The sequence below is a fragment of the Desmodus rotundus genome, chromosome X (genome assembly GCF_022682495.2).
Source record: "Desmodus rotundus isolate HL8 chromosome X, HLdesRot8A.1, whole genome shotgun sequence".
In the NCBI taxonomy this organism is placed as follows: domain Eukaryota; kingdom Metazoa; phylum Chordata; class Mammalia; order Chiroptera; family Phyllostomidae; genus Desmodus; species Desmodus rotundus.
The window spans coordinates 74668961-74680183 of NC_071400.1; the positions used below are offsets into that span (position 1 = coordinate 74668961).

Genomic DNA, 11223 nt, shown 5'->3' on the forward strand with positions numbered 1-11223 from the left:
CTGTGTGACCTTGAGCAGTATACCCAACTGCTCTGAGCCTCTCAATTCTTACCTGTAACCAGGAAATAAGGGGAGTTATTGGGATCATAGGGCTGGGCACAAAGCTTGGCAAATCACAGGGGCTATTACCTGGTTAAAAAAAAAAACCCAACCTAATTGCAAACCGATCAGCAGTGTCTTTGGAAACTGAGGATGGCGGTCCTGGGATAGCCCAGGGCAGGGCTTGGAGCTGGAATTTCCTCCCAGTGCATGGCAAGCTGCCTCCACAAGTTGCTCTTCCCAGTGCACCTGGTGATGGTGATGAGCATAATTCATCCTTGCTTCACAGTTAATGGCTGGTGACATTTTGAAGATGGCTGCTGACTTTGGCTTTGCAGGCAGCAGGGGGATTTTAAAATGCCCGATTGATGTTGGGCTTCACAGAAATACAAACCAGAATTGCATGCTGTACCAGAGAGCAGCTACAAAGTCACGTGAATGAGATATGGGGCTCTCAGATGCCTCCCCAAGTCACTATGAATGGCAGTGGCAGGAGAGACTGTTTGGACATGCTGAAATTGTGGGCCAAATCGCCATGAACAGGAGCATTTCGTGGGAACTTGAGGATTAAAATTCCACATGCCTGGAATCAATATTCTATGTTCTTGTTATAATTCAGTTTGCAAGGGAGAGAACGCAGGTCTCTGAATTCTTGGGTGAAGTAAACCACATATCTCAGGGATTAATGGGATTTCTGTGCTTATAAATCACGCCCAGTGGAGGGTGGGGTGAGTGTGGAGGAGGATGAGGGAGGATGGTAGTAGGGGGCAGGGAAGGCTGGGAGGAAGGCTCTGTGTCCTGCCAGCAATGATAAAAATGTATCATGGGGGGCCAACACACCACACTGAGCATCAGCCTGGTGTGATTTTGCTGATGGGAATGACACAAAAAAGGTGGCCTGGAGTATTTGGTTTGACTAAAGAAGTCCTTATAAGAAATAGCAAAAGTCAGGCTGATTTGGTAAGTACCATAAACAGCTGGAACCCTTCCTGACACCAATGTCATCTCCTGCATCTGAAAAGAAAAAAATGGAGATATTTGCAGAATATCTTCCCCTTCAGACTTGCTACTGAGTGGATGTCTCCACTTGTTTTATTCTGCTGCAAGGAAAGCAATGCAGAAAAAATACCTAGAATGTACCAAGCACTTTCACACCAGGCAGAGGCAGTTTGGGCTGACTTTAGTCCAGACCCCCAGCCTTTCCCCTTCCTCCATGACCTCCCAGACACGACTTTCCTTTGGGGGAGAGAAACCCTGACAGAAGCTTCGGAGCTGGCAGGTGGCACACATTGTGTCCCTGGCAGAATGGGTCAAGCTGCCCTGCCACAGCTCCTGCTGGGTAATTTGTGCCTCTCACCTCTAGGACTGTGAGTTAAATGTAAGCTGAGACTAAGGGAAATGCCTTACTTGGTGTCAGCCTGTTCCCTAATGGGTAACAGTTGATGTCACAGAATCAGCCTGATGATTGGGCATGATTAGAAGACGCCGCTTCTTAGGCGGGCCTGAGGATCATGGCCCGAGTGCAGAATTAGTTCTCAGTCCCCCAGGGAGGGGGCCAAACCTCTGCAAGAGAGAAGCCCCCACTCCTGCCAAGGAAGCAGAGGTAATAACTAATAACCTTCTCTTGGCCCCGCCTTCCCCTAACCTTGTCGTGAACCGTGGTTGTTTTGTTCAAAGAAGTGCTCGTGCAACCAGGCTCACTTTAATGAAAAGCAGGCCCTCACTCACCATTGCCCCTCCTCAGGCAATGGAGATAAAAACCTAATGGCATGTCAGATCCTTGATGGCAAACCCGCCAGGAAAACAAAATTATCAGGGTAGAGCGGAGGCAGCGGACCGTATCTGCTTTTGTACCATAAAATAACATAACCCGATGACCCCCTCATTTGCTGAAGGGGCACCCGGCTGGAAACACGGAGGCCTCTTGCAAAAGTTCCCGCTGCCTGCTACGGCTACAGCATTGCTCCCAAACAATCTTGCTGTCTGGCTCTTTTTTTTCCCTCTCCCCTCAGGCATTTCAGTTCTCATTTCAATATCCAAGGCACAAGGCCTTGATGACAACACGTTTATTACCACACAAATTGTGAGATTCTGACAGGAAAAGGTCCAAAGGTTTCCTGTGTGCATACACACACACACACACACACACACTACTCTACACTGAAAGACAAAATTTTCAAATCATCTCCATCAGAGAACAAAGTTAAAATGTCCCTTACCTATCAGGCCACAGAAGGACTTTCTTGAAAATTCATACAGTGACATTTAATTGCATCCAAGAGATGTTTTGAAACAACTTCAGAAATCGAAGAATTGTAAAAGCCTTTTAAAAACAGCCCTCTTGTCAGATGAGCATAATGATCCCACAGAACATTCTCACATCATGAGGCTGGTTGCCGTGGTTATTTTTCTCTTCCTTCATCTCTCCCTCTTTTCCTCCTTCCTTTTACTGTTCACATGTCCCAAGACAGGTTCTGGAGAATCTTCTCTGAGCAAGCCAGAAATGGTCCTTGCCTGATTTCTGGCCACCTGTCTTGGCAGAGGCTGCTTTTGACGTCCAACATCCAACATGGTCTTCTTCCTCAACAATAAAACCCCCAATTTTCAGCTAGATGAATGGATCTCCATAATAAAAGTTACATGACCCAGACCCACTTGCAGCTATCTGTGACCATATAACTAAGTTCTAGCTAATGGTGTATGTGAACAGCTTTTGTGTGATGCTTCCAGAAAGTGTTATTAAAATGAGGGAAGCATACTATTTCCTCCATCTTCTTTCTTGTAGGTTGGAATGTGGATATGATGGCTGGAGTTCAGTCAGCCATATGATACCATGAGGTAGAAGTCATGTACAGGGAATGGTAGAGGAGCAATACAGAAAGAATCTGAGATGGTAGAGCCTTCTCAGTAATTTACTACACTCAGTAATTTCATTTGTAAGTATTTACCCAGGAGAAATGAAAATCTATGTCCACATAAAGACTTGCAGACAGATGTTCATAACAGGTTTTTTTTTTTTTTAAATGACAGCCCCAAACTAGAAACAATCTACATTTCCATCAATAGATGATTAAACAAATTGTGTGTATACAATGAAATACTACTTAGCAATAAAAATAAACTGTTGATACATACAACAACTTGAGTAAATCCCCCCAAATATTATGCTCATTGAAAGAAATGGGACACAAAGGAATATATACTATATAACTCCACTTATATAGAATTCTACAAGAGGCAAAACAATTCTGTCTGTGGTGACAGATGTCAGAACAGTGGTTGCTGATGAGGGGTGAAGGTCAATGGGAAAGGGTAATGAAGAAACTTTCTGAGATGATGGAAATGTTCTGTATCTTGGTTGGATTGTTCTCAAAACTCATCAAACTCTATGTCATTATGATCTGTGTACCACACACAAATTATACAATAATGCTAATAATAGCCTGGATCCTGTTAACTTTGTGAAGTCACCCTTTTAGCCCTAAACCTTATTCACATGAGAAAGTAACTTCAACCAGTCTTAATTGGCATTTTCTATCCCGATGACACGACATCTTTCCACACTAGTCACTGATCATGTGGCTGACTCTCTCGGCTCTGGATGATGAAGTCAATGAGGGAACTGGTCATAGGACCCAGGGCACAGGTGGATAAGTGGGATCTAACAGCAGGGTTAATCTGAGGGCCACAGTTTAGAAGATTCTCTCCCTGGTCCTGGTTCCAGGGTTTCTCTGCTCTGAACCCACAGCAAAGTCTCCTCATGGACTCTGAGACCACTCAGCGGACCTCTTTTGCTTCCCTCACACCTGGCTGCCATCACCATCAGCCCATTTGGCAAGCAGGATCCTATTTTGTGTGGTTCAGTTTGGTCAGTTGGTTGTTCTTGAATGCTGGTACTAGGACTATTCTTAGCACACCTCCAAACCCCAGGAGACTCTGAAGATGCATGAGGCTGAGTAGCAGCTGCATTGTGACTATTATCAATGCTATCATCATCATCATTATTGAGGGCATGTGGCTTTCGTGGTATGCCAATCAGAGGATGTTTGAGGGCCTTTTCCATAATTGGAAGAAACAGTCCAGGGCATGTGTGGGTTTCCATTTGGAGTGAGAGTCACCTCAGAGGAAGCATGTTTCCTCACACACTAGGAGCTGGCATTTCTGGCAGGTCCAGTAGGCAGCTGCCTGCATGGATGAATTTCAGTTTCACCTTCTGTCCTCCTCTCTTATTCTGCCACCTCTGCCTCATTAAACAGTCCCCTTACCAGCAACCACAAATTCTACAATTAGAGATTCATTCCTTTGACTTTATAGTTTATCTGCTATTAAAATGCAAGTCTTCCTGCTGTCTTTCCTACAGTGGTTTTTCTTTCTTTTCTCATTTTTCCCTTTTAAGAGAAGGAAGTGGGATACATAAAAGGCAGCATGAGAGGGCATCAGTGTGGAGGTAAGATCATGAGAAAAGGTGGAGTGAGGTCAGTAAGGACAAAATAATGATAAGACGGATGAGTGCTTCCTGTGTTTCCAATGTGTCTTAGGTGTTAGCACATGTTATGTTCTCAGGGTAGCCCTCACAAATGCTTAGTGCTTACTATGTGCTAGGCACTATAGCAAGAGGTATATTAAACTTGCCTCATTTAATTGTATAAAAACCTGATGAAGTGGGTATATTAATATTCCTACTTGATAGAGGAGGAAGCTGAGGCACAGAGAGATTAAGTAACTTACTTAAAGTCACATGGATGGAAAGTAGCAAAGCTGGTATACTAACCCCAGCCATCTCGCTGCAGAAGCTGTGCTCATAAGAGCTTTTACGTAACCATAAAGTAACAGGGTATTGCTCCCTCATCATTGGACAATCCTAACTGCCCAGATATCTTGCTTTTCATTCAAATACTATTTCCTTCAAATAGATACTTTGAGGGTGATCTGACTATTGTAATTTTCTTTCCACAATGAAATGTTTTCATTTTCAAGATGCATCTGCATATTCCCAGGATTTCATTTCCCTCCCAAGTTATTTTCCCAAAGGAAAAAGATGTGATATCTGTTTTCTTTGAAAAATCTAAAAGCAAAACACAAGAACAACAACAAAAAACCCCAACCAATTGATGTTGTGCTGTCTTTGTATCTCAGAGACCCTGGGGCCCAGAGCACAGCCCTGTAGACCTCTGAGGCACATTTCCTGGGATTTTAGGGTGAGGATCCTTGAAATACAAAGGGGAAAAGCCAAAAATATTATTTAACTATTGTTCACCAGAGCCACAGGCAAACATAGGAAGAGGCAGAGGAGAAATATCTGAGAGTTTTGATGGAAGAAAAGCCAATGTATAGGACAGTCTTTTGTGTTTGTTGGGGGTGGCTGTGGAAGATGCTGGAAGCTTTCTGCTCCAGCACTGGCACTTTGACAGACCTGAGTGTATGGGAGCCTACCAAGGCAGGGGTGGGGTGAAATTTTGGAGAACAGCACCTGGAGTCTTTTTTTTTTCTAGAAAAATGAAAACCACATGAATAACTAAGGAGAAGCATGCCATTCCATGGAGAATTTCCTATTCATACCTGAGCAGAATGAAAATCTTCTGTGAACTCTGTTCCTGCCTTTGTGTCCTTATGCTAATGATTCTGGTGTTTCATTGTTTGTGGAGGCCATAGGAAGGGAGGGTTCTGCTTTGGAAAGATGAAGACAAAGAGCACCAGGCCTCCCTCTGGCTTGAATGGAATGAAGGGCTTGAGACAGAAGCAAAAGAACAGGAACTTTTGGAGGGTGTGGGAAAAAGGCAGGTTTCTGAATAAAACCAGATTATGGGCTGGGGCCAGAGGTATAATGACATCCATGGCTTCCAGCCCTCATAGCATTTTGCAACCCGACTGGGGTTCCGATCTCTGACGTGAATGCCTAGCTTTCCCTCAGGGTCTGGATAAGGGGTCAGTTCTGGCTGACATCCCACTGGACTGGAGCCTTCCCTGAAATACTACTTCCCATCTGTAGCCATCCCAGCCTAGAGTCTCTCAGAACTTGCTAGCACAGAACATCAAAGCCCACCACAACCCTGTAACCGCTTAACACTCCCCTGTCTGTGAAGCCTCTGCTATGTGTCACCACCATAAGAGTTCAGGGGACTTTTTAAAAAAAAAGATTTTATGTATTTATTTTTAGTTAGAGGGGAAAGGAGAGAGAAAGAGAGGGAGAGAAATATCAATGTGTGGTCTCTTGTGTGTCCCCTACTGGGGACCTGGCTGGCAACCTAGGCATGTGCCCTGACTGGGAATTGAACTGGCAACCCTTTTGTTCGCAGGCTGGCACTCAATCCACTGAGCCATACCAGCCAAGGCTTCTATCCTTTTTTTAGTAGCTGGCTCCACTACCCAGTGCCTGCCCAGACCAGTGCGCGAATCCCCAGCCAATCTGCAGATGCATGAGTGAAAAATAAATGCTAATCATTATATATCACTGAGTTTTGGGGTTGCTTGTTACACAGCATTGTTATCAGTGGCAATAGTTAACTGATACACTGTTCCTATTTAACATGTCATGGAATCCTATCACTCAATGGAACCCTCTTTGGGAAATGCTAAGTCACTCTCAGTAAAAAGCCAAGCCAGAGTCACATTCAAGCCTTCGAATTCCAAAGCCTGCTTGCCTCACTGCATTAAGCTGAGGGAGATTAGCACCAATGGTCTCCAGGATTGGAAGGCTGCCCTGATATATGTGTTTTGGGAATTTCTTACTGCAAGAAGAAATACAGGGGGTGAGGCAGGTGAGGGTTATAGAGTCTCCACGCTAGCAATTTGAGGCAGGGTTGGAGCCCTCAAGCAGGAAGCAAGAAACCCATATGTGAAGCTGTAGCTCATCTAAGTCCAAGTCCTTGGAAGCACTGGATTGCTGAGGTTATAATCTCAGATTTTGTTAGGACTGCTTTCAAGTTCTTTCCTTTCTTAAATCTGCAGAAGCACATTATTTCCAAGGTCCTTGTCAGAAGCCTAAATTCGTACCAATTTGCTGAGTTGGTACAAAGTGCAGAATTGATGGTACAGAAAGACATTAAACAACCTACAACCCTTTAGACCATGTCAACAGATCATCCATAGCCTCAACTGCAGAAACATTTCATTAAATCCTTGCAGTTTCTCCCCAAAGACTAGAAATGCCCTTCTATCATTTAAAAACAGATGGAGGCCTGGCATGATTTTCACTGCAGCTAGGGCAGTGGATTCACCTGAGCTAAGCTCTAGAGAGGGTCAGTTAATCTTTATCCAAGAAATATATCTTGAGCACCCTTAGGTGGGGGCTGAAATACTCCAGGGGATGCAGGGGGCCCTACCTGGGGCAGAGAGAGGCGTGCCAATGACAGTTATAATGCAGTGTGCTGAGTGTGTTGGTGAGATCTGAGGATTCTTTATAGGCAGATGAGTAACTATTAGGGGCTGTCAATACAGAGGCTATTATGAAGCCCCCTCCACTCTGCCAAATAGAGGTTATAGAACTACCCCCACAGTTAAGCAAGTACAATGTGCATGGAATGGGTGTGATTCTTTTCTATAGGGTGAAGCCCACCCAGGGACTATGATGGGTTGATGGAGTGCAAAATGCCAACCTACGGTGAATAGGGGCATGACCTAGGAGGTAGTTCTGGAATGTGATTTGAAATTAAGAAATGCTAAATTGATAAATCTAATCCCTTGTTTTAAGCCCTGTTTGGGAAAACAACAAAATAAAAAGAGGTTGGTCAGCCATGGAGACTTCTGGAAAAATGACACTTGACACCAGTAGAGGCTGGTGGGGCCCACTGAGCAACTCCAAGGGAGAGGTATTGGCCCGGCATCCTTGAGCTTCCAGTTTTCCTCTGTCTAATAGCCAAGAGAAGAGCTCTGGGACTCTGGTGAGGCAAATGAGGCACCTAGGGCACAAATTTAAGGAGGCGCTCACTGTCAGGGTCATGGAAACACAGGGTAGGTACTTGACAGTTGAGTGAGCCCTGCATGCCTCCCTTGCTTCACTTGAGTCCCAGCACTGGCAGAGAGGCTAAGGCCCAGTTCCAGATTTGGCGGGTGTGTTTTGAATGTTGGCTCAGTCATTTATTAGCTCTGTGATCTTGAGCCAGTTCTTAAATCTTTAAACTCCCATTTCCCCATCTGTAAATTAAGGACACAGTCCCAATCTCAGAGAGGGATAAACAAGAATGTTGCTTGGTGAGTAATAAGCATAGAGATTTCAGTAAATGGTTATGATTAGCTAGGCAAGGTGTCCTCTCTTTTGAGAGAGAGTCCTCTTTCAGGTTTATCTGAGAGATTTTCTTAAGGTCACTGTAACGTCTTGGCAGGAGAGATGCCATGATCACATAGGTGGTTTTCCCAGGGTGGGGCTTATCCATTGCACTCCTGATGTGCTTACCCTTCTGATTTCCCCAAATGTGGGAAACTTGACTGCATAATTTGTGGTAGTGGGGGACTGCATTTGCATTCTGCCTTATTAAAAAAAAAGGTCACTGTAGTAGATGATGTGATGTGTCACACAGGTTCTCCTTCACGACCATAGGACTGACTTCAACAGCTGCTGAGAGAACTGCTAGAAGGAATACCTCAGCTGTCCACCCTGCAGGAATTGCCTCAGTTGTAGAGAGCTGTTTCTTTCCAGGCTGACTCCCTTCTTAGGACAGCCTGCACCCAATGGTTGATCATCTGAGGGCACACAGGCCAAGGGCCCTCACCTCGATAGGACAACTCTGAAAGGCCCTCTCAGTTCCAAAGACCCCACGGAATTGGCCGAGGCCTCTCAGTGTGCGCATGGCAGCCAGAGTTCTTTCTCTGCCCAATCCAGCTTCCCTCACTCCCCCTATGGCATTTACTCCAAGAGCTCTCCTTCGTAAACTCCTGGCCTTTCACATGCCTACTCCTCTCCAAGGTCTGCTTCCCAGGTAGCTCATTCTGCAATAATCATCTCATTCCCTCCTCCTCCTTCTCTGCTCACTATATTAACCAGGATTGTTTTGGTTTTAAGCTTAGGCAAAAAGAACATTATGTTGGATCACAGAATCCTAGGAAAGTTGAGAAGTAGAAAAAATGGAAACCATTGGGTCTCCACACTGGAGACATGAATGCCACCGAGATGCTTTCCTTTCCTCAGATCTGTGACTCTCTATGTGCATGTTATTCTCTCTTACGTGTCTACAGCTTCTGAATTTCGCATCTGAAATCCCAGTCTGCTTGAGAAAAACTGACTCTTTTCTAATTTAGAAAACTCCAAGGAACACTTCTAATTTGGCACATTTTGGGTCAGGTGCTACTCTGGACCAATTAGCAGAGCTCAAGGACCATGTAAACAAAATGACCGATCCCCAGGGAACTACCAGGATGGAGGGTGGGACAGTTGACAGCGAAAGAGGGGGAAGAAGATGTTGGCAGATAAAGGAAAAGGTATTCACTTGTAGAGAATGTTTTCATAGTTTTGGTTACCTGGTATCTGAACCCCCTTTCTCTGAATCTAGGTAGGAGGCAGAGTCCCCTGTCACTCAAGAAGCTAAAACTTCACGGTTCTTAGTGTAGCAGACACTATTGTGTACACACATAAGCACTCATAACTCAACACTCTTCTTTGTGCCAGTGTAAGCGTGTGTGACTCTCCATGCAGGGCAGGCTGGATGGGCAGGGAAATTGATATCTCCTCTAGGAGTTAAGGCTACCCTCAACCAATGATGGATGGGAACTGATGGATCAAAACTCCAGTTTCCTCACTGCTTAGGTGGGGCAACTTCAAGAGGGTCTATATTTCCTCCCAGAGGTCCTGAGGAAGAGAATGAGCCCCAGTTGCCCACAGTGATGACCTACTCCATGACATTTCCTTTCTCAGCTTCTCCCTTTTCCTATCTCAATACCTCACTTCCCTATTGTACTTCCTGGAATCACTTTGCAGATAAACTGCTTGCACTCCAATACTTATCTTAGGTTTTCCTCTGGGGAAACCTGAACTCAGACACTTGCCTTTCCAACATTCCCAGTGGAAAAGCCATGTGCACTAAGGCTCAGCCAGTCAGGTATACCTGCCATAGATTTGAATGTGGAGTCAACAACAGTGGGAAATTCTTTCTGGCAGCAGCAGCCATGGTGGCTGCAACATTCTGTTTCCAGCAGACACCAGTGATCAAAGGAGTCAAGTGTCTGTCATCTCTTGGCAGTACAGACTGGTGCTCTAGCTGACTGGGGTCTGGTTCCCCAGCCACTCTCTGATCCTACCTGCTTTCCAAGGCTAGTTCCACAGCTTTCCTGGCGACTTGGTGAATGAACCATTTAATATTGCTTCAACAATTCCTTTAATGCTTCAATTAAGCCAGGCTTCGTTCTAAACACCAAGCCACTGTCAGCTAATGTGGCTGCCCAGATCATTTGCTCATAAGCAGAGAATGTAATTGTCAGGCTGGCGGGGATGTTTGGCATCACTCTGCATTAGTCTGATTAGTCATTTTGTTTTGTCGATTTAAGTCTCTGTTGAGCTGGAGGAGCAAGCCAATCCATTCTCAGGGGGCTGAGAGCATCCGGTTCCTGGGTCTGACTGCCACCAAAAGTAGATTCACCAAAACACCATCTCAGAGGACAGCAGGCAGACATCATTCCTGCAGTCCCTTGAATCAAGGCTCTTCTTACTTGAAACAGCAGCACTAAGAGTTCCATTTATCACCCAATCAGACTTACTTTTGGAGCTTCCCTTTTCAGAGCAAGACCATAAATGCAGTGAGCTAGGGAAGGCACCAGTAGGAAGAACTTTCTGAAAATATTCTGTGCAGATGAGAGTGAGGACAGAAGGCTAAATGTGCAGCCTGGAGATACCACTAAAACCTCCTTAATGCAGTGAAGAGGAGAGGGGGAAGAAAAATATTTTCTTACTCTTTACCTTTTTCCTGGTCTTGATAAAATTAATGTTACTAAGTGTCTGTCTCCTCTGAATATGTTCAGGAGAAACAGTAAGATACAATAGATAGAATAGCCTAGAATAGGATAGAATAGAATAAGCTGACCTCTCTACAGGTAAACAAAACCATCTCTATTAGTGGTTCTTACATCAGCTTTCCTTTTCTCCCATGAAACAAATGCCCTGCAGCTTTACCTCCAGCAAAGAGGGTAAAAAAAGCAAAAACAAAGTTCCCTTGCTGCCTGGGAGTGACTGGGGTGGAGGGGGGTTGTAGTCAGGAA

At 44.9% G+C, this 11223-nt stretch overlaps 1 non-coding gene across 1 annotated transcript; it reads left to right on the forward strand.

Annotated features, from left to right (window-relative positions):
* The first annotated feature begins 8346 nt into the window (after positions 1 to 8346).
* On the forward strand, positions 8347 to 8507 carry LOC112322523 (U1 spliceosomal RNA). Its single transcript, XR_002976640.2, has one exon. It is a non-coding gene; the product is annotated as a U1 spliceosomal RNA (small nuclear RNA).
* Positions 8508 to 11223: the final 2716 nt, after the last annotated feature.